Raw genomic sequence first — 6,000 nt, 5'->3', positions numbered from 1 at the left:
ATTCTGACAAATTCCTCTATAGACACAGCATTGTGAGATATAAAATCAGAATTCAATTTTTTTTTTCTCAAATTCAGAGTTATATCTGACAATTCTGACGTTTTATTCACGTAAAATCAACATGGCTAGTTTCCAATGACAAAATATTTTATAAAGAATACAATTTTAAATGAGAGCCACTATCAAATTTTTTATTTTATAATGAAGTTATATGTATTTACATTTAAGTACATACTTATGATGAACATGAGTATAATGAAACACCACTAACCTTCTAATGCAAATGAAAATGAAATGTACACGTATACTGTAATACCTGAGGACATTTCTGTTGATAACGATATGATGATGATTTATCTTTCTCTTTTAACCGCTTTTGAAATGATCCTTGGAAACAAACTGTCAATGATTTTCAAAAGAAACTTGCTTTACTGCTCATAATACAACGGAACTCTATAAAAGAGGAACAAAAATCAACATGTTTATCCAGTTATGGATCAAAACTATTTGTTCAGTATTATTCGTTCACACTGGCTGGAAATCATACATTGTATTTGCTGAAACACACTATGAACACTGTGCCTTCATAACGAAGACATAAATCATCATCATTTAAATGTGATCATCAGGATTTACAATGCAACTTCCCTTGAAACATACATTAATAACTTTTCTGACTGTTATGGGGTTAATACTTGTGTTTAAACCATTGAAATAAAGTTTCAGAAAGATACATTTGTTTTTGCTAGCACTGACTAGTATTGTTACTACAACTATTTTATATCCCCTGAACTTAAACACACAAACCTTTCTGTACTGATACATTTCGAGTAAGACACTATTTAGTGTGCTTTTGAACAACATATATTCACTTTTTTTTTCTTTTTTTAGAAACTTTTGCAAAAGAAAATTCAAAATAACAAATACATTATATGTATGGCTGACTGATTTATAAAGCATTAAAAAGTAATTCAAATACCCTTTTATGTCTGTTTTTCATGTTCCGCTATATTTGTGTGGTACATTTTTAAAACTTACAAGCATAGATAAATGAGCGTGCGCGTGCACACAGAGCAGGATGGTCACTGTGGCGGAGCTACACGCGCGCGTTGAGGACTGGAGCAGTAGGAGGAGGAACGTCAGGTCGCTCATTTATTGAACGTTTCTTCACATTAGTGCGCACTCGAGTGCGCCACACACGCAGGGAACGAGACACACGCGGCAGAGCTCTCGATCACAGCGCGCGCAGCCGGATCGTTCCAAGTTTCAAAATTCGAATGTAACAGCAGCGGCGGGATGCGACATTATATCCGTCTGTCGGCGCTTTGATCAACGCACATCCCGCAGGATGGAGAGGAAACTTTGCTGAATTTACAGCTGATTTTTCATTTGCTTTGCTTCAGACAATGGTGAGTGCATCATTTCCTCACTGATATTGTCTTCTTGTGCGTTGTATTTGACAACGAACCGCTAATATTTCCTGGTTTTATAATATAACGCATTATTTATTCTTCATATTGTGAGTTATGTCGTTAGAAAATCTCTTAAAACGAGGGAAGTTCAGGAGGACGCGTTTGTTAACATTTTGATAAGGGTTAAAGGATGATATCTAAAAACATTCTTAAAAAAACAACAAAAAAACAAGTTTAATTTAGGAACAAAATAGTGTTATAGTGGTATGTCATGGGAGAACCTTTTTATTCTTCTCCCTTCACCTAAACACTGATCTGAAGAACCAATAAAGAAACATCACTATTTTTTTTTAGAACCATATAGAAATTCACGAACCCTGTAACCCTTTTTTTAAAAGAGTGCAGATAAAATAAAACAAGGCCTACTGTATGCAGTGCATTGAGTGTTTCTGTTTTATGTAAGAACACAGACACATTTTCATTATTGTTTGTATTCGTATTACATTTTTGCATAACACTTTAATCAAACAATATAAAAAATGCCTAAGTTTAATCATGCTATAGTTTGAACTGAATTGATGATTCTAGTTGAGATTATTCAGTTATAAATGAAGCTCTTGAACTATTTAATGAAGCTCTTGAGTAGTTACTAGCTTCAAAACTTTCTGCTATATCAAGAACTATATTTGGCAATGTAGGGTAAAATAAATTTAATAGATAGATGAATAAAACTAAAAATAGCTAAAAACATCTGCATGTATTATTGCAGGTTCTTCAGATCAGTTTTTTGCTTACTGGATTCCAAACACAAAGTAATAACAATAATTTGCCAGTCATAGTTTAGACAGATTTAATAAACAAAATATTTGATGCAAACAGAATTAAAAGTACTATAATTTGAATACAGTTAGAATCAAATATTTATTTGAAAGTCACTTAGCTGTTAAGTGAAATATTAGTTCTCCAAATCAGAAAGATACGTATTTTGTATTTGTAATAATTTGTATTAATATAGTACCTATTTTTAGACTGAGACTGAAGCATCACACTGACCGAATGCACAAAAGAAACAAAATGATGATCCAACACTACACAGACTTAAAATATTATAAATGATTGTCTGATTTGGGCCTTTTTCCATCAAAACTAAGGTGAAATGTAAAAGTTCAATGACATTTTTTTCTTTTTCTTTTTTGCTTATATCATGGGAAGCTCAGCATGATTAAAATGCTAACATGATTTTAACTAATTCTTTTGGGTTAAAATGCAGTGAAATATTGTTTCAGATCACTACCCGACATTTAAAATGCAGTCGTTTTTGACGGGAAAAGGCCCCTTCTATTATTTAAAAACCAAAGAAACTTTAATTAGTGCTATTCAGAATAATTTTCCTAATATTGTAGAAGGTCTTTGAACAGAATACTTTGTTTTTCAGATAGAAACATATGCATCATTCTTAATTTAATTGATCTGCATTGCTTCACTCGGTACAATCACCCTTGGTAAAGATTTTCACCCTCATTTAGTAGTCTTAGTTTATGCATACGTGTCTATTCACATGAGCAGTTTTCTTTTATGAAATTTGGCTGTTTGAACTAAATCAATGCTGGATTTCACAGAGCTAGATGATTACTCTGAAATCGCTGAGGCGATGTTTAAAGTCAGGAAGCTAATAAGGTAATTTTAGGGTGCCTTGCTAAGCATTTTTCAAAGAGAAGCATTCATCGTCCTCGAGAAGCTCTCACAACCCCCTGCTCAATACATTCACCGCTTTGTTTCACGAGAACGCAGGACACTGTTGCACAATTCCAAATTATTATCAATCCAGGTCCACAGAAGAGATCAGGAATCGGACACTGAGATCCAAAACCAGTTGCAGATGTAGTACTAATCCTAAACGCCAATGCTTTCATTCCCAAATGCAATGATTCTACCACCACCATGACTTTGCAACACCAAAGCAAATCCAAGAAATACTGACTCATGCACGGCAACTCAGCAGATTTTGTTTTTCTATCATGACGACGATATAACGAATAATATTTCTCATCGCAGAACATCTGCACAAGCATACAATGCAACTAATTTTGTCTTTGGCAACTTGACATATTGTGATTACTTTGAAAAACTTTGTATTATGATGAACTTTTATCTGGTGTTGGAGTTTGGTGTAATTCCTCTTTAAAAGAACCAAATTCAGTTCAGTTCAACTGGATTCAATCAAATCCAGTTGAAGTGGCCAGTTTCCAGTCTGTTCACACTTTAAAAGAATCAAATTCAAACCTTTCTGACTATCACAAAAAAATGAATTGGTAAAAATGAACCCCTCTGTCTTTGCGTTCACATTTTACATGCTTTGAAAATGGAGTCAGATCTCTTATTCTCCGTGTCACAATGTAGATTTGGAGTATGTGCAGTACTCCATTTTAAAGCATGCAGATATTTTTTATTAATTTAATCAAAGCCTTTTGTGGATATGTCAGATCACAGATTGATTAGACTGAATCAGACATAAATGCAGACTTGCTTCAATTCGTTTTGGAAAATGTTAGACGCACATCAAAGGTCATGTGCACAGGGGCAAGTTTGATTTAACGCTCTCGTTTTCAGTGTATAATAACATCGGGTCTCATTCTGAGCTCTCTTTCCGTCATGGTTCTGATTACTAACCCTAATAAATTGTGAATAAGCTGCACAATTCCTGCTCGAGGAGGCAAAGCGAGGCCCGAGTTCCCCATCCTGAGACGCCCCCTCTTAAGAAAACACGAATTAATTCCTAAAGTCCTCTGTAGCCAAAGGTTTCTGGAATGATAAATATTTTCATAGGAAGCATGGCTCTTCCTGAGTTTATCGGTGCTCGGTTCATTACGGGCTGGCCGGCGTTAACCCCTCGGTTTTAGGGTGAGGCTGGAGGCCTTGAACTCCGCTTCTGCTTTGAATTGTCAACCGATCCTCTGCTTCCAGATGGAAGATAACCTCGCTCGTAATGAGCAAAATATTTAGCTAGCGCCCATAGAGGGATTCCCGAAGTCTCGTGAGTCTTGCGCAACTAAATGTGATCAGTAGCAAAGAGCCGTTGTCACAGTTAACACTTTGCCACATCATCAGACAGCCGGGACTGTGGCTCGGAGTCAAGGCCAAGGAATTTTTCACTGCCCAGGGTTAAAGGTATGAAAAGCCTATAGTGCAAATATAGGAAAAGGAGCTTTCTGAACAAACATGAATTTTAGTAGTGCAACATTCTTTATAACACTAATAGCAACAAGGCAAGAATCACTACTATCGTTGATCATACTTGGAGAAAAAATTGCTCTGAATTTCTAGTCGGTCTTTTCCCAAAACAACTGTTGATTTGAGTATACAGGAATACTTTAGCAGCACAGTTACAGTCAGAGGCCCATCGACAACTTCACATAAACTCCTCGCTTTGATCAGACGACGCTCATAACAGTCTTTGATTACAACCAAACTTCCTTTTGTAAAGCAAAGAAACTGGTGTGGTCAAATGTTGATTGTTTTGGGTGATTTTCAATACTTTCAAAGGTTTAAACACTGATTGTTGATCATATTTGGCTTTCCAGACAATAAATATCCGAGAATTTTAAAATTGGGATCTGGAGGTCCTTAGAAAAACAAGATCACAAGGTATATATAAAACAACAAGATCAAAAATCATTTCTTTTGCCGTTTCTGAGTACCTGTGTCACATTACTGGGGTGTTGCTATGGAGTAGCTTTGGCGATCTGGTGGTTGCTAGGCAGTTGCTTACTGCTGTAAGTGAAAAGTCTCTTTTATTTTCATCTTGGGTCCAACTTCACTGTAAGTCTGTGGGATTTTCCACATCATTTAATTTGTTCAGATCATTATCCAAAGATATGATCAACACTAATAGTGATGCTTGACTTAACAAATGAGAGAATATAGTGTGGAGAGATTCTGTATGTTAATGTGAGTAGGAAGCAACACAGTTTTGTAGTTCCCTTTTAGTTTGACACACACACACACACAGTCATCCAAACCCCTCCTTTTCCCTACAGTCTCATTCTTTTCACCAAACAGCAGCTGGTCCTTCAGCTATTGCCAACCTTTAGTCCTTATCTTATATCTTAAGACACACACACACACACACATACACACACAGCCAGTGTCACATGCGTCACTGTCATGGAGTCATAAAGCAAAGTGCTGAGTGTGTGTGATCCAATGCATTAAATAATTTGCAAATTAAAGGTGCTTTATCTTATTAATTTCCTGTTTTTATTTGGAACTTGATGGATGCAAACCAAGAAATAACATTCATGCAAGAAATGAAGGTTGATATGAAAATAGCGTCATTACTGCTGATTGTCTGATAGCACCCAAGCAAAATTGGGATATTTCTACCATCACGCAGTATATACCGTTATACTCTCCAGCGCTGATGTGAATAATGTTTATATTGGAATTTTTTTGTGAACGCTAATTGTGTTAAGAGCTCCAGTAGTTCATAGTCAAGAACAACAAAACTGAACACTGCAGTCAATAACTCAACATCAGTCAACATGTGAATGATTGAAAAGATTTTGTAAGATTAACTTCATACTTTCTC

General features: G+C 35.6%; 1 protein-coding gene across 1 annotated transcript in view; it reads left to right on the top strand.

Moving 5' to 3' along the window:
- The first annotated feature begins 1,137 nt into the window (after positions 1-1,137).
- Positions 1,138-6,000, top strand: part of eya2 (EYA transcriptional coactivator and phosphatase 2) — a 39,769-nt gene continuing 34,906 nt past the window's right edge. Inside the window, 1 exon segment of the mRNA XM_058779907.1 lies at positions 1,138-1,409. The gene's annotated coding sequence lies outside the window, so the exon portion shown is untranslated.

The sequence above is a fragment of the Onychostoma macrolepis genome, chromosome 06 (assembly GCF_012432095.1).
Source record: "Onychostoma macrolepis isolate SWU-2019 chromosome 06, ASM1243209v1, whole genome shotgun sequence".
Classification (NCBI taxonomy): Eukaryota; Metazoa; Chordata; class Actinopteri; order Cypriniformes; family Cyprinidae; genus Onychostoma; species Onychostoma macrolepis.
The sequence above is the reverse complement of the archived record's forward strand: the minus strand, read 5'-3'. Positions and strand labels throughout refer to the sequence as shown.